This window comes from Drosophila arizonae, chromosome 3, assembly GCF_054131065.1.
Source record: "Drosophila arizonae isolate 15081-1271.41 chromosome 3, UAZ_ARI_1.0, whole genome shotgun sequence".
In the NCBI taxonomy this organism is placed as follows: domain Eukaryota; kingdom Metazoa; phylum Arthropoda; class Insecta; order Diptera; family Drosophilidae; genus Drosophila; species Drosophila arizonae.
Window position 1 is genome coordinate 13,749,752 of NC_142923.1, and position 23,513 is coordinate 13,773,264.

The 23,513-nt window shown below is 38.3% G+C and overlaps 1 protein-coding gene across 7 annotated transcripts in view; it reads left to right on the forward strand.

Moving 5' to 3' along the window:
- RapGAP1 (Rap GTPase activating protein 1) overlaps positions 1–23,513 on the forward strand; it is a 138,261-nt gene that overhangs the window by 82,492 nt on the left and 32,256 nt on the right. The window lies entirely within an intron of this gene.

Genomic DNA, 23,513 nt, shown 5'->3' on the forward strand with positions numbered 1-23,513 from the left:
CAAATATATCATATCTATATGTATGTACATATATATATATTATCAATATTTTTGTACCTCATAACAATGAATACAAATTACACCGAGGCGCTAGAGCTATATCAACAATTGAAGACAAACAGAGATAAGCTTTGAAAATAGGTTTTATCATTTATTTGCATGCGCGCTGATAAAAGTTGATTATTGATTTAGTATATTTATCGTTATCTTCTTTTTACTTGTCATGCTCGGAGGACACACCTCCCCAATGGAGCTGACGCCCACATGGCAAATAACATGGAATGACACTTCATTCATGGCATTTGGCTAATTTGCTTTGGCTGTTCGCCGCCTGTCCGTCCGTACATAGTGAACTAGATGATTATTGAGCGACAATTTTAAAGGCCATTTTGGCCAGAATTTGGCCCGCATGGGCTCGGGCCGCGGCAGACGTCTGAGGTCAAATGGCTTGTAAACCTAAAACAAATGGCACAGTCGTAAAGCCCAAATTTGTTTTGGTTTAATGCGCTTCCGCCACAGAGCCTCACAGTGCCTCCCTGGCACACAGAGATTGCGCAACCTCAGGGCCAACTAGCAACAGCTAACAGCCAACAGCTAACAGCTAAGAGCTAAGAGCTAAGAGAGCTAAGATAGCAAACGGTAGCCCATTGGGCCATAAATGGGCAGGCGGCGAATGAGCTCTGTGTGCTGCCAGGTGAAAGAGTTGCCTTTTCAATTGGCCAATTCTGTCAGCATGTCAATTGGCATTTATTATAAGACACATTCATTCAAATGTCAGTTGCATTGAGCAACGAGCAGCACCGACAACCCTAAAGACGGCAACCCATACAACTCCAGTTTTCCAGCTGGCTTCAGCTCTGCCTCTATCTGTCCATCGTTCATTGTCGTGGCAGCTGCTTTTGGCCGTTTTTCCTCTTTCTGTTGCTGTTTCGGCATCAGAAACCGCCAACAAGTCGGCATGATGTCATAAGCCACACACACATACACAATCACACACACACACATACACTCACAGCGCACAGCGCACACAAGCAAACTGTTTTAAATGAATGCCTGTCAAGTTCTTGTTCTTGTTCTTGTTCGTGTGTCTTGTTTTGATGCTTGTCTTGATATGCTATAGGATAGCACTATTTCTATATGTTTTTGTTGTTTCACGAAAACTAACTAGCTCCCATTGTTTTAACAAGCAGGCAGTTATACTTAGAGGCCGATAACTGACAGTTGTACTTTATATATATAATACATATGTATAATCTCAAGACAATGTACAAATTCTGCCTGCGATTCCAATAAAAATGTTTTTGACACATTCTATGAATTGTTTGAAAACTTTGGATGCTTGAGCAATGCTATTAGTCACTGTACTGTTTTCTTTTTTTTTTTTTAATATTTGAATTTTTTTATAGATTTTACTATAAAAATATAGAAACGGATTCATTTTGTGAAGTAATTTATTTTATTTGTAGTTATATTTAGTTATAGCATATATATATTTAGCATATATATTTTTGTTTTTGATAATCTATAATTATTTTAATAATAATAATAAATGTTCTCATATTTTAGTCAAGTTATAATAAATAATATAGTTAACTATTATTTAACTAAAAAACAAATAAAACTACATGTTAGTGTTGATATAGAGTGGGATATATTACAGTCAAGCTCTAAATCAAAGTAACCTACATATATAGTACTCTGTCTTTTAAATTGCTCTGTCAGAATCTAGTCGCGAATATGGAAACGAAATATGATCTCTGTTGACCCTTGAAGCAGACTCAAGATTGCATCTCACATGTACAGGTCTATGTCTGGGTCTATAAATAAATTTGAAATAAGCTATAAAACTTTCTCAAAAATCAAATACAATTTAAATTTGCCAAATGCATAATTATGTCATCTAAATATATAAGCATATAAGAAACATGTGTCAGAGCCGAACGTAGTCGAAATTGCATATTTATTCCTATATGGCCGTTTGGTTCTTTTCTGGACATGACTAATTTTGGTAGTGCCGTTGGCTTGTTGTCGCTTGTCGCACATAAGTAGACCCTGGGCGGTTTCTTGAACATATGCTTATGGTAATTTTCATATGGCGCCAGCCTCATATGAATGGGATGCAAATTGTGAATTGTGGATTGCGAATAACGAATTGCATGTTAGCCTTTAGTTGGGCCATTGACGTAAACCCTTTAGCTGAGACATGACACGGGCCGCAAAGTAATCAGAATTGAGTGAATGAATGAATGGGCCAGGGAATGAAAATGGTAAATGGCCAAAAAACGGGCCACAGCCAATGGCCAAAAGGTGCGCCCACAATGTGCGCTGCGAGCTGAGAGCTCGTTTGGCAAAGGTTGTTGCATGACTCTTTGCTGCGTTGTTGGCCAAAGTTCAGCAAGCAAGCGAAAAAGAAATATGGAAATAAATAAATGAAAAAACAGCAAAGAGAGAAAAAAAAAAAAACAACAACTACAAAATGGCAACACCTTTATGGAACACTGTATGTTGTAGGGGCGTGGCACAGTCAGAGCTCTCTTTCCATGCTTGACTCATGGAAGTCACGTTCGCAGCTCGCATTTGGGCCTCGCGCGCGCTCGGCATTTGGCGCATTTTGCTTGGCACGCCATGTTTATTAATATTTAAATGCAACGAGGCATTCGCCCCAGACTCAGTGCCCCACTACCCGATGCTACCCCCGCTCTTAGCTACCTAGCCAGCTTATATACCAGAAGAAAAACACAAAAAAAAAAAAAAAAAAAACAAAGCGAGTCGAACAATTTCAGGCTTGAGCGCTTGCAACTGAGCTGGCAAAACTGGGAGTTGGCCCTGGCTAACCAGCTTTTTGTCTGTGTGTGTGTGTTTCTCCTCGTTTTGCAGTTCGCGTAATCCTTTGGCTCTACACTTGTCGCAGACAAGGGGGCCAAGGGGGTCCAGCTGCAGCACATGTTACATTTCTAATGATGCATGGGCTGGCAACACGCAGCACCGTTGCAACGCTGTGCCCCAGTTCATTTGGGTCAGTTTGCGAGTTGCAACTTACATTTCCGGATGGTCTCTAATCGCTTGTCCAATGCGGAGATTTATATTGAAATGTTATCGAACTATGTTGCACATAAATTGAGTTTTTCCCCCGGGGGCTTAGTGGTCGGCCTAGGGCGAATGTCGAGAGCGCAGATTAAAGTTAATGCATGTATTTGGAGATATGAACTGCAAGTTGAATAAATAATTTAAATTTAATTGTGAAATTTACATTTATATTTTTGCTAGGTAGTTACTAAAAATAATCTAAATGTTCTCATATGACATTGTACATTGTATAGATAGAGGCTATATTAAAATGAGTATATACTTGCAGAACTTGATAGCCTTCGAAGAATAAACAACAATCTAAAATGTTCTCATAAATTTTCTATATATGATATCCACAATATTAACTTTATATATAGGCTGCAATTCCTAATGCAGTCTAAAGAATCTCCAGTTCTATTATATGAACTAGCTATATCTATCCATCCATCTATCCAACCAGCCATCCATCTATCTAAAGGTCCACTCTCTATCCCTGTTTACTTTGGAATAGTTTCGTTAGTTTTCTCGTTCATCGCAGATTTCATATTGTCTTTCATTATTATTCTATTCAATTCCTCTATTACATCTTTCATCTCTCATGGCTCTAATGAGTGCCCGTCCGGAAGTTTGTCTCTGCTGCTGCTCCTCGGCTCATCGCCTCACTTCGTGTTTCCTTCTTTCATAATTTTGCGCAACTAATAATTCTTGGCTGCTTTATAGTTCATTATCCATTTGGACACAGGCCACGCACATCCGCTGGCTATACGATTGCCATCAGCTCCTAGCTGAAGTACTCTTCGGCCCTTCAATGCGAGTCCCGACCTCCCGTTGCGTTTGCTTATTATTACAGTTCGTTCCTCTTGAGTGCCACCTGTCGTTCGAGGATCTCGAATTCGACTCTTCCCTTCAATAACATTTTCGTTGTTGTTTTCCCATGAAACTACCGGCTGCAGTTGCCTTTTGTCAAGTGCACAAAAATAACAACAACAATAACAATCTCTCTACCTGTCTCATGTCCTTTGTTGCCTTCTCTTTTACACGCACTTTTTATGCACAGTTGGCTTGCTCTTATGTTTCCGTTCGTTGTTTTTAATGTGCGCTTCTTCTTCTTCTAGCACTTATTCCCTCTGCCCTGCTTCATCTAGCTACCGCCTCCTGCGCTAGTTTGCTTCATTTGCATTACAAATCAGTTAAGAGCAAGTGAAAATCTGCGCGTGGCGACCTACTTTCACAGCTACCCCCAACTACCCCCAGCTAACCCTAGTTATCCCCATCTACTTATCTGCTGCTACTACTGCAGCATCTTCCTCTTTCGCCTTTTGCTTACACACACACTAACACACTCACACACACACACATGTGTAAACAGCGCTCCTTGACAGCATTAGCCTGACAGTTTTAAGGGATTGTGTAGCCGTACACTGCCTGCGAGCAGTTTTCGCATACAAAATTCATGCACATAAATCGCGCTCGCTGCGAGCCCCCGCCCTCACCCATTGCTCCTCCTGCTCACGGAAGCCCTTGCTACATCCTTTTGCGCTCACATTTTTGTTTCCCACGTTGCAATAAAAAGCATTCAAAAAATGGCTAAAAAAAATATATAAATTTTTTCGCCTCTTACAAAAACATTGCAAAACCCTTAAAAAATAAGCAGCAAGACGAAGCGAAAAAAAAAATCCACTCAACTTCTTTGTATGAAATCAAAATCATATATATATACGTATTTGTATTTTTTTTTTCAAATGGCAGCTGCCCTGAGGTGTGGGCGTGGCTGCCGCCTTTAATACAGCTAAACTAATGCTTGTTTATTTCTCTCTCTCTCTCATTGCAGGTTCGTATTCACAGAGACACACACACACAGATATGTATATATATATATACAAATATATATTCACTGTAAACAAGAACTGGGCAACTGGTTCCCATCTCACGAGCTGCGACCTCTGGAAAAGCCTGATGAATGCGCCTGCAGGCCAAGATCTGTTTTTCCCGTCGACTCACCCCCGCACAACCATTTGGGCATTTGAAATGTGCCGCGCGCGGCTTCAGTTTACAGTTTTTTCTTTCAGTTTCTCAGTTTTTCATTACATTTTTAAGTATTTTATTTATTTTCCCTCCTTTTACTGCATTGAATGTGCCAAAGCGGATTAGTTTTAGCGGCTGCGGCTGTGGTGGCTCGGCTCAAAAAGGTATTTTCATAACTCGCCGCATATTTCTTTTTAATTTAGTTAATGCAATCATGCCCACTCCGCCCCCAGAATTAAATGCGCAAATTTATGGCATTTAATTAGAAAGAATCAAGGACTTTGCAATTAAATCCTGCCGACAGCTGTGCCGCGTTACCCAGCGCACACTGTAAGCGGCTTAGTGTGCTGGGCGCTGTCCCGCCCCCGGTTGCCGCCACGTTGCCAATCACAGCTCATCACGGCTCAGAGCTCAAAGCTCAGAGCTCATCGTTTGGGCAGCTCTCTAATCGGTCAGCAGGTGTTGCCCGACCAATTAGTCGTAAATCTCTTTTCTGTTAGCCCAACAATCCTGGCCCAATACTTTCGTCACTTTCACTTACCATTCGAGTCTGGTGGCATGTGCCGCCAGAGGCTTTGCCCCAGAGCAGGTGACGTGAGTGGCTCAGTGTGTGAGTGTATAAATGCGTGAGAGTGTGTGTCTGGGCAGTTGCCTAAGGGCGGGCACGTCTTATACTCTATATATGAGATTTGAGTGGAGAGTTGATTAACTTTGAGCAAACGTTTTAGAAATTAGAGTAAATGAATGAATTTATATATATAAAATGTGCAGATTTGATATACATAGCTAAGTAAAATATGAAGACAAAAGAAGTATTTAGATTAGACAAATATATAAGCATGCCACTTATATATAGACAAGCGATAATGCTGGAATTAATAATTTTGCTCATCATTTTATTATCATTAATCTAATATATCCCCAAAAACTTTCTTCTAAAACTTGCTTGGCTTAAAAATTAAAATAGATTATAAACCGAAATTATTTTCCGTTTAAAATTTGCTTAAAGCGACTGTTTATCAAAGTTTAGAAGCTATTTCTAAAAAGATTTATTAAAATTAAAAAAAAAAAAGATTTTTTAATTGTCAAATTGCTGTGCTTGCAATTGCCAGCTTCTTTCTGGAACATATCCTAGCTCTGCATGTCTCCTAGCCCCCAGTCTCCCATCAATTGCCAAAAGAGTGTATTATACGGTCGACCACAAGTGTTAGCCACATTTGCTGTACTTTCTGCATTTAATTTCCCCAGTGAGTGCAGGCCATTTCCTTGAGTTGGGCCCTCGACAGAATGCCCTCGTCAGCTAAGCAAAAGCATTAAGACGTGTTTAATCATGAGAGCAGAAACATGTCTCCGACATGTCAAATCGAGCAACTGGCGCCCTGAGAAAAATCTACCCAAAGCCATCTCACTCAGCCCGCCCCTGCCCCTGCCTCTGCCCACCCGTTTGCACCTCCATTCGCTCCATTCGCTGTAAGCCGATATCCAGCGACACAGCAACAAGAGAATCGAGTTGAGAAGGCTGAGAACATGCCATCTAGCCAAATATCCGTTCACTGTTGGGCTCAATGGAGCGAAGCACGAAAAGCGTGTGTGGGAAACGAACTTTGTGACAACTTTTAATTACATATATGAGGAATTTCTGCACACATACATGTCTATGTGTATAATATATATAAATATATATCACAGCTATGACATCATTTGATGAATGGGGCCTACCGAAACAACGGAAATGGGTTTGTGTGAGCCGACAGCACGAAAAGGGGCCAGAATAAATATTTGCCTAGGCATTAGACCCGAAAAATTTCATAACTCTGACTTTGACTTTGACTTGATGAAAATTGAGATGAAAATTGCTGTTGATATTGCTAGTTGCTGTTAGGCTGAGCTCGCTAATTAAGCAATTAGGCAAAATGTTTGATTAATTAACAGAGCATAGCAATAATGAGTTAATGGAACACAATTTACATTGATTTCCACACACACACACACACACACGCACATAAATTGCCAATTTGTAAGCTGTTCAAGGTCATTTCACCGCACACCAAATTTAACGGCGGGATGTACAGTCATTGAACTGGACAATTTAATAATACAGTGAAGCCTGGTGGGGAGCGAAAACAATGATTGATTAATGGTCAAGCGAAATTTGAAACAGTCAATGAATATTGAAGAATGAGTTGTTGTGCGTGAATAATGTAAATACATTTTGCATAAACTTTATCAATCATGAATGCTTATAGTGTATAATTCATTCAAATATAAATATGCTAAGTGATTTAAGAATACTTTTTTTTTTTAATACAGTGAAGCAAAATGATTAACTGTGCTTAAAGTTTAATTTAAATACATTATATATAAAGTTTTAATGAACTTTCCGAATGACGAGGTTTTTAAATACTTTAATGCATGTGTGTGGCATATAAATATATTCAAGCTTGCCTTATCATTAAGTCATTCCACTTTGAATTAATACACAACTCATTCTTAAGTTTTTAGTAGTAGAATTTATGCAGATGTCATTCTGAAATTTATCAGGCTAAACTGCATTCCCTTTCATCACTTCAAAGCTAGTTGCAATAGTTATTTATACTGTTCTTCATTATTTTCAAGCATTAATTTGAGTTAATCATATGAAGCACGTGTAATTCAGTTTTTTAGAAAGTCTCGAAGAATATTTATATATAAATAAATGACATATGGAAAGTTTGTAGAAACAGAAATTGCTGTAGCACAGCGTGCAAATTAGGCAATTTCTACTGTACATTTATCATTATTATTATTATTATCAAAGACTGAGCTTTTTTTGTTGTTTTGTTGTTTTTTTTTTCTGTCTGCGCGGATGTTGCGAGTTTGGTGAACTCGCAGCGAAAGATTGTTCCATTAGCCAACAGAATGATGTAAGAAATAAAGGAGGGAACGAGGAAACTCCAAAAGAATGGGGGAAGCTGAGGCACATTAGAAGCAGAGCACGAGGAAAAACAGAGACTCCAATGGGCGGCCTACTGCACATTAGATGAAGAGCAGGAAGAGGAGAAGAGAGTGTGAATACAGTAGGCAGAGAGAGGCTGGAGTATTCCAGGGGTTGAGGGGCGACGCACTCACACACATTAGATAGCCGCTGGGTAATTAAGCGATGTGGCAACGCTGCCGCTGCCTGACACGCTGCTTGACTGTCTGTCTGCCTGTCTGCTCAGACGGCCTGCCAAGAGTTCCCATAATTTATGGCAAATAATTATAATAGTAACACAATGCGCACATGAGCTTAGTCCATGGGAGGAAGGGGTGTAGGGAGGGGGAAGGAGAGGGGGCCAAAGGCGCTTTGCCACTTGCTGCAAACAAAAGAGTCTTAAATTTATTTAGTTTTTTTTTTTTTTGTCTATTGCATTAGACGCTGCAAGTGCCGCATGAAGTTGCGCTTTGATTATGGGAAACAACAAGAGGAAAAAAATGAAGTCGAGCCGCAGTTTCAGCCACGTTTTTGTTTTTGTCTCCGGTGTTAACGGTATTCGCTAAAACTAACTGCATTAGCTACTTTTGTTGCTGCTGCGGCTGCTGCTGCAGTCGCTCTGTTAATTATGCAAGCGGCCAACGATCGAGCCAAGAGTTCTGGTTCTGGCCAGTCAGCAATTCCACTTGCCAGTGGCTAAGCAGCCAAGTCGTGTCTCAGGAAGTGGGCGCTAGGAAGTGCCAGGCCCCTGCCCCTGCATGGCACCTGTTTGGCTGCAACTCAGTCGAGTCTCTGAGCTAGAGAGAGAGAGAGAGAGAGAGAGAGAGAGAGAGTCTTTGCGTCATTAATAAAAATGTCTGGCCAAGTCTTAGAATTTATGGCATGCTTGCCAGCAGCACTTTAACATGTCCCAGACATTAAAGCGGGTTTTGATTTTTTTTTTTTTTTTTGCAACTGGCCTCTTGATTGCTGCTGTGTGGCCGCCACACAGCGCCTGTCAAACTGTGTGTCTGTGCAGTGAAATTGAATTTGCATAACTCCAGGGAAATGATAAGCTATTATTATGTGGCAAATTGTTGGCATCGAAATTGAAAAGCAAACTCAAGAATATTAAAACTATTTGCGAATGCTTTTCCAGGCATCAAAGCTTTCCATGAATTTAATAACTGAATTTAAATTACCAAAAATCTAGGAATTATAAATGAAAAGGGTTTTCTTTGAATTTCACAATTTAATTTCTCGTTTGCAGCTTACATTTATTATTCAACATTCAATTTAGCATAATCCAATCAAATTGAAAGCCAATCAAAGTGTATTCTAATTTGATCAATAACAAATCAATTATTGAGCATATAGACATACATACACATACTCGTGGGAGTCAGGTCGATGAATGTATTCCCTTTAAAGCTATTCCTCCCAGCGGGCTGTCGTCTAATGCATTTGAAATGTTTTGCCTGCTGGCTCAGATTTATTGCGGCGCAAATGTTGCTGCCAATGCGTCAACTTTGAACTTTTGCCGCTGACACGCAATGGCTGCTCCACATACGCAGCTGTCGAGGCGAACACAAACACTAGTGTGTGTGTGTGCGGCTCATGTTTTATGCAGCGAATCCTTGGGGCCAGCTGCAACAGCGTCGTGCCATAAAACAATAAACGCGGCTTATAAAACGACAGCAAAAAGCAAAGGCAACAACACAAAACACATTGTCATGACAGTTTGGGCCAGGCAATTTACTATATAGTCATCATACTATATAGGGGCATATCAAGGGACAGCCCAGCTGGGAGCAAGGGCTGAGCGCTGAGCAAACAATAATTAATATGATTGTCACTCAGGTGGCAGCTAATCATAGTTTTCGCTGCCGACCCACAAAAGTTAACTCAGCTCTCATACACTCACCCGCTCTGAGGGGTTAGTAGAATTTTTGGATGAAATGTGTTAGATAGGGCAATATGGGTAGATAACCTAAATAAGCTGATGCGATAACTAAAGCTATATACGCTATGAATCGCTCAGCTGAATCCTATAAGCAATCACATAATGGTTGGTCTATATATTGCTATACTATATCATATATTTTCTATATCATATGCTCTTATATGGAGGGATCATGACAAGGATTGATCATATATAACATAATCATAGAGTAGATTGATTTTCTGTATTATATATGACGACCATATATCCTACAACCTTAGCAAAGATCTATCTTAGCTATCCTTGCGTATCTGAAAATTGAGGGGGAAAAAATCCTCTCTATATTATATATCTATTATATATATGAATGCTAAATCAGGAATATATTTTTCTTTTGCAACAGTTTCACATTTTACTCCCCTAATAAATTAAATCTAAATCCATTATTTGATTAAATTAATGTTAATATGAAAAGTTTAAATTTTTTCTAGCCAACTCTACTCTAATCTAAGCAGATGTCGTAAAGCCAAATGAAAATCCAATAAAAAAGTCTTAATCTGATATTAAATATATTTTAAATATTATAATTGTGCAAAACTCAGCAATTAAAAGTTGCTCTATACTCCCGTAACATACTTTAATAAAAACCAACACACGTCAGTATTTCATATATCCGTTAGCCCCCAATTTCCAGCTAGAGTATTGAGGCTTCGACTTGTCAATGATTCAGCGTTTTATTCTAGTTTTCTGTTTATTGTGTCAACTCATGGCACACATTTAATACCATTTGGCTGTTCCTAAAGCTGTCAATAAAATTTGTGTCACACGCTTGCCACGCCCCTCGCACACCGCGTCTGCTGCTCCTCTCCGCCACTCAGACCAAAGCCGGTCAGCTTAGAGCTATTGTTCGCTTATTAGTTTGGCCCAGTATTGACGTCAATTTTGGTTTCGGTTTCAGTTTTGGTTTCGGTTTCAGTTCGCTTTGGCTGCCACAGGAAGCGAGCCGCTCAATCATTTGCCCCATCCCCCGCCGTCCCTACGACGGAAGGATGCATTTTGTGGTTTGAGCCTCGCTGGTGGTTGCCGAGCGGCACTCACTCGAGTCTCTCCTCTTCCCCGACTTCAGCTTCGGCTTCTTTTGTTGACTTCTCACGCGCCCACTGGCTGCTTCCGGCCAGTTGACGTGGGATTTTGTTGGACTTCCTTTGCTTTTTTCTCTCTCCCTCTATCTCTTTCTGCTTCCTTTTTTTTTATTTTATTAATTGCATTTTGCTCGCCTTTTTGGCCAACAGGCCAAACTGACAGCTCATAGCAGCTGCCAATTTGTAATTTTATATGTTGCGGCTGTCGTTAGTTTGCTTGTTTTTTAAGGCCAGCTGGCACGTGCCACCGCATCCTGCAGCAGTAGCAGGTGCGGCAAACAGGATACTGCAACTCGCAGTTTGCTGCAAAACAACAAAATATAAGGCAAGAGCACAATATTTATTGACGTTTCCATTAGATTCTTTGTAGAAGGAACAATAAATAGGTAATGAAAGCTTAAGTGAGCTTAGACAGTTTAAGTGTTGGGTAGTGAGTGTCAGTGTTGGTTAAGTTAAGCGGCAATTGAACCCAATACTAGAGTACCTTTAGCAGTCTTTGCAAATTTGCCTACAACTCATTTGCAAGTTGCTCTGTGCTGTGCACCGTTAGACGTTCAGGTCATGTCTTTTGCTCCAGTCACAAAACACGCGCTACACCTGTCATAAAAACGAAAACAAAAAACTCATTTAGATTAAAGATCGTTTGGCGCATGCCACAAGAAACGATTTAATGCGCATCTAGTGCAAAAAAAGAAAAGAAAAAAAAAAACAGAAAACTGTGTTCACCTTTTGGCTGTAAACTGTCACAGCAGCGGTAAAGAAAAAGGCCAAGTCGTTGACTTGGTCAGCGGCTTAATGACTGCAGCACGGTTCAACGAACTGGCCAGTGGCTGTCCAACTGTGCCGCGTACTGACCCCAATGCGTAATACGCTTTCAATAACTGAACAATAAGCAAAACTCAAATTGCCTGCCAAATCAACTGAAAGCTTTTTCTCTAATTAATCTTCAGCTTCACAAGTAATTCGCCCTCTCTCTCTCTCTCTCGCATTTTTATTAATATCGTGTCGGGCTCATTATTAACCCATTAATGGGCCTAATCTGTTCGGCGCGTTTGGCCATTTTACGAAAATTAAACAAATTAACTTAAGCGACTACAACAAGGGCAAAAACAACACTTGCTCTTGGCCATCTCCCTCTCTCTCTCTCTCTGTCGCTCTCTTGGGGAGTTGCCGTCATCGCTGGCCAATGGTATGCTCATTGGTTAGGTCATCGCTATGGCGCGAACTTCACGAAACAGCAATACAATTAGCACGGCTAGGGGTTGAGTTGTGGCCGAAACTGAGAGTGAGAGAGAGAGAGAGAGGGGCGGCTCAGGGGGCGTTCAAGCGAGTTTTGTAAGTAATTTGTGCGCAATTAAACTAAAAATAATTTGATTACAACGCCCAGCAATGAGCTAAGCACTTTAGTTTGATGAGTTTCTGTGCACGGTATACAACACTGTTTAATTTATTTTTTTGGGGACTACAATACTTCGAATAATACTTTGTTAAACTACATATTTTATGTCCAATAACATTTAGTTGCAGTTTGTGAAATACATTATAATACTAGTTAATTAGTAGATATAATTTTTATATATAACTGCACTCATTTCTAGGGCTTTACAGCACTGTTTATGGACAGTTGGCATGTAAAATATTTTGTATATTAGGAAAGTCAGCTTGAGAGATAGACTTTACTGCAATGTTTTTCAACACTGTTTAGTTTTCTTTTTTGTATTATCTAGTACAATTTTAGCACACTGTCCAACACTAAAAATATGTGAACTTTTTGTATCTACTACTATATTACTATAATTAACTATTTTCTATATAACTCATATTAAATTTGACATTTTGCAACACTGCATATATCCAATATGATCGCACTTAGCGGCTGATCTGCATAAGTATCTTAAAAATAAGCTCAGGGTCTTAGCTCGCAATTCTTGTTGTCTTTTGATGATGGCTTAACCCAGTTTGGGATGCACTGAGCTGTTTAGCATGATGCCAGGTTACCTCTAGCATTGTTTTTGCTCATTTGTATCTTATTGTTTCTTTTCTTTATATGTATATTTGGTTGGCCCAAACTCGTTTCGCCAGCTCATTTGATACGCTCTCGTTTCGCGATGAATATGTCAAAGCTATCATCATTTTGCACATCAGCAAACAAGTTGGGCCAATGATCCGCTCACTTGTCAGCCTTCGGCAGACAGCGGGGGATGGGTGGGAGTTGGAGAGGGAGGGGAAGGGGAAGGGGCAACAATTTCGTAGCTGTGTTTTGGGTAAGGCTTTAAGCATTTGCACTTGAATTGATTGTCATGCTCAGACGCTTCGATTTGTTACTTGGGCATATCTATGTCAGAGCTAATTTCTATAGCCTTGTTAGAGCAAATGCCAATGCACGCACACAGAGGCAGACACACGGATATAGCATTTACATAGACAGGCGCTTTTCACACACAACTTTTCTCATGGCAGCGAAAGTTGGCAGCAAACCGCTGAGCGAGCCAACAAATAACAATAAACAATGCTTTTCCGGCGTGCCGCAGAGAGAGTGCAACATGCCAGGCAACTTTTTTTCGGTTTCTGCTTCTTTTTTTTTTTTTTTTTTTGGCCAGCAAAAGAAAAAACAACGAAATTCGACAAGTGTTGAAAATGCTGATGATCAATAAATACCCTATAAGCAATTGAGCTTGAAACTTATATAAACATTAAATTAAATATAAAATATATTAAATTAGTTAATTTCCATATTTTATTAGCAATTTATTTAATTACTTTTATATTTTAATTAAGTTGAAATATATGAAATCTTAACGTATGATCTTACTCAGAAAATTCTTAATTAAAAATCTAGAGTATATGATATATATACCCCATATAATACATATATAACAGTTAACTTAAATATTTTTCATATTCAATGATATGGTATGGATATTTAATTATATTGCCAAAACTTTCATGACTACTCTGGTTGCTCGGCGAGCTGGTTTCCATAAGCCCATTTCCATGACAGCTTTCGGCAATTAACTGCTTTATTTTCACAGCTCTCTGGCCACCCGTTCGACCCAATTTGGTTAATCAAAGGGCATTAAAACCGAGTTTCCAGCAGAGTTTCGGCCAACTTATTGCCGCCTAGAACTATTACAAGGCCATGGGGCTTATAGCCGTGGCTAAAGCTGTTGTTGTTTTGCTGTCTGGCATAAATTAAACGTAAGGTCATCGAAGCGTCGATAGGTGAACAAAAACAGAAAATAATAAAAACAACAAGAAAACAGAAAAAAATAAAAATAAATAAATAAAACACATCTAACAACAGTTAGTAACGGCACAAAAGCAGTTAAGTTCGAGAATACAATGCTGCAGTGCAGCCACAATTTGAGGAGCAGATACATAATTTATCAATCAGGCTGAAAGAAAGAACAGAACAGAGCCCCTTAACTCGCTGAAGCTAATCAGCACCCAGTCAATGAAACCATAAAAAAGCTATGCAAAAGAAGCTGAAAGAAAGATATAAAATAGCAAAGCGAAGAGCTGAAAGAGTTCTCAGGCAGGTGGATAAGCCACGATTGATAATATGCTAATCAAATGTGCCTTGAAATCTGCCACGCCTCTGCAGAAATAATTTATTCAATTGCGTTTTTTGCCATTTTTTTCGTTTTTAGCTTTTGCGAATCATTGTAGAGCCGCAATTCTCAATTCGCCATTTGCTATTTGGCATTTGCCATTTTGCCTCTCGTAATCGCTCGCATGTAAACAATGTTTTCCGCTTGTCATTTTTCCTCGGGCTAGCTGAAAACTGAAAGTTGACTTGCTAACTGGTTTCTCCCACCAAAGCAAGCCAAATTCTGGCTTGTGGCTTACTGTAAGCCGAGCTGTTAGCAGTTCGCTCTTAAGTGCAGTCGAAGCTTAGGCTTTGTGTAAACAGATCAGCCAGCGAGGGGCCATAGAAACCTTAGACACCAAATATGCCCTCCCTCTCTCTCTCTCTTTCTCCCTCTGTCTTTCTGTTCCATTGAAAGTTTTAGCCAAGTCATCAGAAATGCAACTTACAACTAAGCCAAGGCTGCTGCAAAGTCACAAGCGAGCGGCCTTTCTGAAGCCAGTTCTAATGGCATGTGTTATTCCATGCATGCGAAAAGCTAAGCGCTTATGCACCTGCCCAGCCAAATTAGTTAGCTTTGTTCCTATATATACATACATATATATGGTATTATATTATATTGTATTATTATATTCTATACACTCTTGCACTATATACTATTATTGGATATTTCTGTTACACTTTTGTTATACAAGTTCTATAATCAGGTGTTCAACCCAGGTATTTCCCTTTCAATAGGCAATTAATCTTAACTAAGCATTGCCTTTGTTATATTACAGAACTTTTTCTTTAGATTGCTTTCCTTTATTTATATAACAATGCCTGCTGTGACATAATATTTTCTTTGAGAACATTTTGATTGTAGTATTATCGGATGAATGCTCGTAGGGCATTCTATTTGTATACTCTTTCATCATAGTTTATTTTAAATAAATCAAATACATTTATATTTCATTGTTACGAGTATATAATGCAAAAAAAGCCATTATTTATTTACAATAATATTATATAAATATTTATATTATATGTGAGTAAACACGCGATATGTGAATGCGGTCTAATAGCTGCTGCTGAGCAAGAGTAGCCTAAAATGGTCGAGAGCAAAGTTAGCTGAGTGTAAAACTGGAAAATTCTTGAAAGAGCTTATTTGGTATGTGTTAAACATTCTTAATTAGTTGTTCATATTCAACATCATCAATGACATCAAGTCTGTAAAGTGAACACATATTTGTGTTTGTATAAATGCATAAATGCTTATAATTATTTAAAAGTTAAGAGGGTTTAGTTTTGGTTCCTAGGGTCTACTGTATATAATCAGCATATATATTATATAAAATATTATCATAATTATATATATATATGTATAACTTATAATTGCAATGTATCATATATAATTATGATAATATTTTATATAATATACATATATGCTGATTATATACAGTAGACCCTAGGAACCAAAACTAACCAAACTATATAATTTATAATTGCAATGTATCACATATATATGATGATGGTATGATGTTGATGATGATGTATATATAATTATTGTATAAAAATAAAAATTTACTTGAAGCATGTAATTTACATTAAAAACTTTGTACATTAAGTACATTTTTAGTTACATTATTAATGAAATTCCTGTTACAGCATTTTTTTTTTTTTTTTTTTTTTTTTTTTTTTTTTTTTTTTTTTGTTTTAGCTGGGTGCCATTTGGCATTCCTCTACTTATTTATTAATGAAATATTGTTTGATTGAAATTTTCAGCTCTTTTCTAAGAATAAAGTCTGTGTTTAGTCATTTTTTTTTTTTATTTTTGTGTAATTCACATTCTCAAATTCCATTTAATTGTTATTGGCATGCTCAAGTTTTGCTCTGTGAGCAAGTGCAATTTATTGCCACATATTTCCGAGTAGTTTCTATGCATAAAATTGTCAAAGAATACTGAGTAAAGCGAATTGCCTCAAAGTCTTTGACATTTAATTGGCTAGAGTTTGAATGAATATTGCTCATAGATATCGGAATCAACTGAAATACATGAAATATTTATAGGTAAATATTTCAATTTTAAACTCATTCGTATTTCATAAGCTCTGCTCATTTTTACAGCTCATTTATCAAGTCATTTCAATAAAATTCCATTTCTGTTTAGCTATTTTTCTAAAATCCATTTCGCACTCACTTGACTTCGACTTTTGGTAATCTGTTGATTTGGCATTGCTAGAGAATTAATTACTTCTGCTGCTTCTTCTCGGTACTCGCGATATGAATCTTCTTTTAACACTTGTCAATTTGATTTACGGCCATAATATCCACCAGCATAGTGAACAACATGATCGTTTACTTGACCTCAATTTGGATATGTAAATACATTACTCTGCAGATCAACAACAAAAAGAGCAACAGAAAAAGCCTTGACTGTAGTTCAATTATTAATCAAATCTGTGCTTTGTTTCTTTTTGTTTCGTTTCTCATTTTGCTGTTGCTAATTGAATTTTTGTTTTTTTTTTTTTTATATCTTTGGCGAATTTTCGTTTTCGATTCTTTTCAAACGGCAAACGAAAATCCAAGCCACAGAGCCAAGGCTTAAGCCATCGCGTGTGTTTAAAAAATAAAATAAAAAAGATAATAAGATAGAGACAAGAAACCAGCTATGGATACAAAGCAACAAATGCTTAAGCTACAGCCGCCACAGGTTCCGGTTTTTTCGTCTTTTTTTTGTTTTTTGTTTTATACATGTATTTTTTTGTTCATTTTAGTTTTTGTTTTCTGTCAGGCTGGGAAAGAAAGTCAATTCGTAGATTTTCTAAATGAAATGCTCGCAATGTTGTGTTAAAAAATTCATTAGCCCCAACAGCTAGGCAACAAACATCAAAATACAAAAAAAAAAAAAAAATAAAATAAAAAATAAAGCAAAGCTCGAGGGAAGCCCTAAGGCAAAGCCTATGAAAATATGTGGTTAACACGCCCTCACCTGCCACGCCCCTAGCTCATCAGTCAGACGGCGGCTGTGAACAGTTGTTGTTGTTTTTATTTTTTAACTTTTTTCGCTTCGTTTTTTTTACATTTTTTTTTTGGCTGCTTCTCTTGAATTTCTTCATAAAAATTTCGTAAAAAGAAAGTTGCGACAGTGACTGCCAAACTGTAACGCACCCAAAGCCACCAAAAAGCGTGAATCATGTGTGTGAATTGTTTGCTGTGTGTTGAAAGTGTTAACTGCATTGCATAGTAAACATATACATATACGTATGCATGTATATATATATGTTCATGCAAGTGTGCTCATAAGACAGATATAGATATAGCTTTATCTATTTGCAGTTTGTGGTTTTGTTTTATTTTATTTCATTTCATTTTATTTTGCTGAACTAAACCAAATTTTCGTACGCTTTTGCTCATTGCTTAACTTTGCTTTTAGTTGTTTTGTTTTGCTTCTTGTCTCTCTGCTTTTTGTTTGCATTTCACTTTGTCTGTGCGGCCTGTGGGGCAGTTATCACAGTAGCTGTCAAAAAGTCTCGTCTAGGCTTTTTGTTTGCCTTTTATTAATTGCTGTGGCACATGCAACAACAAACAGCACGCAGTAAGCAGCATGCAGCATTCAGCATGCAACATGCCAATCTTCATCAATGCATCTGCCTCATCTCCCTCTCTGCAGTGCATTGACTGATTGTAGCCACTGTTGCTTTGCATTGCGTGTCTTCAATTTTGCTCAGCAATTTTGATTGTTGTTGTTTAATAATTTTATGCGCTGTTAATTTATTGATGTATTTACTACAGTTTATTCAATTTTCAATTAATTTTGTTACACACAAAAATTTAGCAACAATTTTTAACGCAATTTTGCGCTCTTTTTCACATAAATATTTCACACGTTTACTAATTCGTTAAAGTTGTTTCCAGTCTCTGGTTTTTGATCTTCTTCAGGATATATAGCATATGCTCCAACTCCTTTTGCCCTTTGCTTATAGATTTCCACACATTTTCAATGAGTCAGCAGCAATCCCAATCAAATCTGTGCCATAAAATAGTTTTTCACAGACAACCCAAAAGGCATTAAGAAGTCATAAATAAGTCAACAAATGTCTGGCTGCTGCAGGGATCGAGTGCTATATATATGCATTCATCTACATATACATATATATAACGTACATATATATTCGGTATAAGTAAAAGTAAATCTGTATGCTGCATGTCTGGCTTCTCCAGTCGTTCGTCGATCCATTGCAATCATAATGCAGCCAATAAGTCCCAATGGCGCCCAGGCACAACGCGTGGGGGATGAGGGGTAGGAGCGGGGCGGTGCGGGACGGTGCGGGACGGTGCTGTTGCTCTGCACTTGTAAGCAATCGTTTGCTAAAAATACAGCGCAAAATAAATAAGTGCATTTGCAATTTGCGGCAATTGTCGCTGTGGCGGCTTACAGTTTGACAGCCACACAGCAGGCGACAGTTGCAAAGGCAAAAGATAAACGATGTGCAGGTTTTTGTCAGCTCCGAGGAGCCGGACGTGCGTTGACCCACATTGTGCACAGCCGAAAAAACTCAAAACTAAAGCAACCAACGCGAATATGCAAAAAGTCAGATACATACGAGTTATGCACACAGATACTGATGCAAACGGAGACAGATACAGGCACAAATACAACTACATGAATCCATAGTTGAGCGAGAGAGTCGAGCGCATAAAAGTGAATGTTTGCCTGATGATTTTCGTGGGGGTTTTTTTTTTCTTTATATCTGGTTGGATGACGCCAACGCTGGCAGGCGGGTGGTCAAAAACAGAGTCAGAAAAAGTCAGAAAGCGCCACAAATCCCTCAAATCTCTCGTCCGTTCATCATAAATCAATCAAAATGTTGGCAGACAAATAGTCGCTATAATAGTCGCTGAATATTCGAATTAGCGGTGCTTTGAAAAACAGAAATATATGTATATAGAATGAAGGGTTTGAGCAGAAAAGCTGAAATACTCTGTTAAAGTTATATGTAGAGTTCTGTAATTTTGTGGGATGTTAAAGAAATTAAGCAGTTATATTATGATATGATAGTTTTGCAGACAGAAACACCATTAAGGAAATTCATTTAGCGGATATTTTGAGGCTTAGGCATAGGGAGAAATGAGTGCTCTGGATGAGCTATTTCGACAGATGAAAATATCGTTAACTTTCAAATTAGACTGAGAGAATGTAGATGAAAGCATTGGATGTCTTTTTATAATACTAAATCAATAGTATCGATAACTGAAGTCTGAGGTCATCGATAACTTCTATTTCACTATATTGTTAGCTGCCCATATCGATAACTTCTCTAGAATCTTGCATTTACATAAATTATAATTGATCGATAATTCTTTAAATAAGACTGCCAGGATATATAGGAAATATTTCGCTTAGCTAGAAACAATCAGTCAGAAAATTAATTGGACATTATACATGAATACAGATCTATTATAAAATTTAATAACCCATAATGAATATAATTATCTGATACTTGATTTATAGTTTCTATTAATAAGAGGCATTGACTAAGGTTGATGCTGCCTCAAAACTTCTTCCAAAACTTTTGTGTGTATAAAATCTTGGAAAAGAAATGATTTTTCTTTTTAACTTGCCTCAAGTTCTTTAAGCTTTTTAACTATTTTTTTCTCAGCTTCTATTACGCAGCTGTTGGTCCCCATAAAATTACTTAGTTTACATGCTAAAAGTGGCATAATTTGAGCACCCTTGCCTTAACAGTTACCGTGCTCTCAGCACGAGTGTGCACTCACTATTTGCAGGCAGTGTGAAAAGCAGCTCAGGGCCAAAAAGCGTCAACAGCCAAAGATTTGCCTGCCCCAGCTGACCCGAAAGTACCAAAAGGCAGCCCCCAAACACCAAGTCCTACCCGTCGCCCGCCGCCCACCACCCACTCGATGCTCCAGTTAAAGGGTTGTGCAGTGCAGGGTTGCCAACGTCATGAATGATGCAAATGTGCGCATTCGCATTTGTTTTGCCTACGTAAATAGCGACGCGCTCCGATTTCGTGTGCCTGCTTCTTGTTAAATCAATATAAAGGCGACTGCGACTGTGACTTGAGCGTCGCTGTGGGCGTGGCCAGCACTAATTGCTCGCCAGCTGTATAATGCGAGCTGTGTCAGAGTTGCCAAAGTTATGACAGCTGGCCGACAGACTGGGCTGGGGCAGCAAGAACAAAAAATGCTTATGAAGGAAACGCTTTGCTGCAAATTCTCAGTAAATGTCAGGTAATGTCAGGTGCCCCCACTGCCCCGCCCTGGAGCCGAGCGCCTGCTCCTGCTGCTGGAACAGATTACAAGTTTAGAGCGACGCGATTTATTATACCCTGAACCCATTTTCAATGGGAAATCAGGGTATAATGGTTTTGTTGAAATGTATGTAACAGGGAGAAGGAGGCGTGGCAGACCCCACAAAGTATATATATTCTTGATCAGGGTGACGAGCTGAGTTGATTTGGCCCTGTCCGTCTGTCTGTCCGTCTGTCCGTATGTATGAACGCGTCGATTTCAGAAGATAATAAGAGCTAGAGACTTCAAATTTTTTTTAAAATGTCCGTAATTACAGCGCGCATATCAAGTTTATCATTAAAATTCGATAACTCATCCCGATATTTTTTTATCGATAAAAAACCTTATCGAAAACCAGTTATAAAATTATATCTTCTACACCTTTATTTGTAGAGTCTCCAAATTTTTAATGTATGCTTACATGCAATTTTTACAATTTCGGTTTTTGTTAAAATTTACCCCCCACCCTTAAATTCACCCCCTCACCCTCACTTTTGTAAAAAGCGTATTTCAAATACTAGAGACTTGTGCTTTGGCAATTACATGCATATTCATGTTATAATCATAATCTGAAAGTTTCATGAAGATCGTACGTCCATAAAAAAAGTTATTAAACAATTAAGTTCGCATAGTAAGCGCACACTGCAGCCCATGCGTGTTTATGCGTGGGTGCTTGTGTGTGTATGTGTTTGTGTATGTGTGTGTATGTGTTTGTGTTTGTGTGTGTGTATGTGTATGTGTGTGTGTATTTGTATGTGTATGTATGCGTGTGTGTGTATGTATGCCTGTGTGTGCGTACGTGCCTGTGTGTGTGTGTGTGCGTGTTTCTTGTGTAAGCTGAAAGACGCGAAAAATTATTGAAATATCTATTGCTCCAAGGGTTCAGGGGATCTCGTAGTCGAGCAGTCTCGACTAGAGCTTTCTTACTTGTTTTGTTGCTGTTTTGCTGTAGCCTTTGCTTTTGTTTTTTAGCTACAAGCTGGCTTCTAGGAAGACGTTAGCAACGGCAAGCAATGCTTTAGTTGTTCCTGTTGTTATTGTTGTTGTTCATGTTTCACGCTTCGTTGCCAAATTCTCAGCAGAACGTGGGACAAGCCGCAGCAGCAACAGAAGCAGCAAGAGCGTCGCCTCTTAATTCCCAGTTGAAAGCCAAAAGTCTTCGCTTCGGTTGCCGCCCTTTTGGCTGCTTCCATGCCCCTCTCTCTCTATCTCTCTCTCTCTCTCTCTAACTTGGATCGACTTCATCACACGCGCAATTATTTTATGAGAAAAACAAACGAAGCGCAGCGGGCAACAAACAATATGAAAGGGGCCAAAGCCCATCTCTCTAGCCAAAAGGTTGGGCAAGCGCCTGAGCTCAACTTTTTTGTCAGCTGTTTGTAATTTAAATGCGCAACTTACATAAAACTAAAAAATATTGTAGAAGAAGCAGAAGCAGCCGCGCCACCTCAGACGGCTCTTGAGGCACAGCATGGCCGCATGGCCCGCTGCAACGCCGCTGCGCGCCCTCAGTTTGTGCAGCCAAGTGGAAACGGCGCAGCTTCACTGCACATGCGCAGGCAGCTCCGAAAAGGGCTCAGATAGGGGCCACACAAAGGGGCCGCAAGGGCCATTCAAATGAGTTCGCTGATTGACGCGCAGTGGCCAAAGCTCAAGACAAAGACGTGAGACAAAAGAAATGCGGCCGGGCACAGTGGTGCAAAACATTGTTGAATGGGTTACATAACAATTAATTGGAGCTCCGTTTTTCATGCTAATTAATTATAATGCATAGCAAAAGCAAAAGCTTTTAGCTTTGACTTTATTAATTTACTTTAAATGAATTAAAATCTTAAGAAATTATAAACTATAAATATTGTTTTAAATACAATTTAAAATTTATTAAATTATGAATTAAAAAAAAAAGGAAAAGTTTCATATAGTCATGTATATACATTATAATTATTTATTATAATATTAATATATTTTATTATTCTTATTAATCTATTTATTTAATTTTGATTTTATTATTATTATTATTATTGATTTATTTTATTTTATTTATTTATTTATTTTATTATTTTTTTTTTTTTTTTTTTTTTTTTTTTTTTTCTATAAAATCAACAACAGTTTATTTATTTTAAAGCTTTAAAATATATTTTTAATATAAAAAAATCTTTTGTGTCAATGCATTGCAGTTTTATTAATTATATTTTTAAAAGTCTGATTTTATATAAATTTAGTTGAAGAATTTAAATACAAATATTTTTGTTGTCATTCATAAACTTTTAAAACCCACTGTGCCTGCGATCGCTTACAGTTTGACATGCAGTCGCTTCCCAGCTCAGAGAACCATGACAAAAAATTAAAGAAGTAAAAAAGATGAAGTAGAAAAAGCACAGTAAAATATGACGTGCAACATGAGGTGAACCTGGTCGCTGAGGGTTCTTCCTCCGGTCTAGCCGTGGGCGTGAGAGTACTTTGCCAGTTTGTTGTTGCCTTAATCAAATGGTTGCAACTAATTTGATGCAGCGCACACAC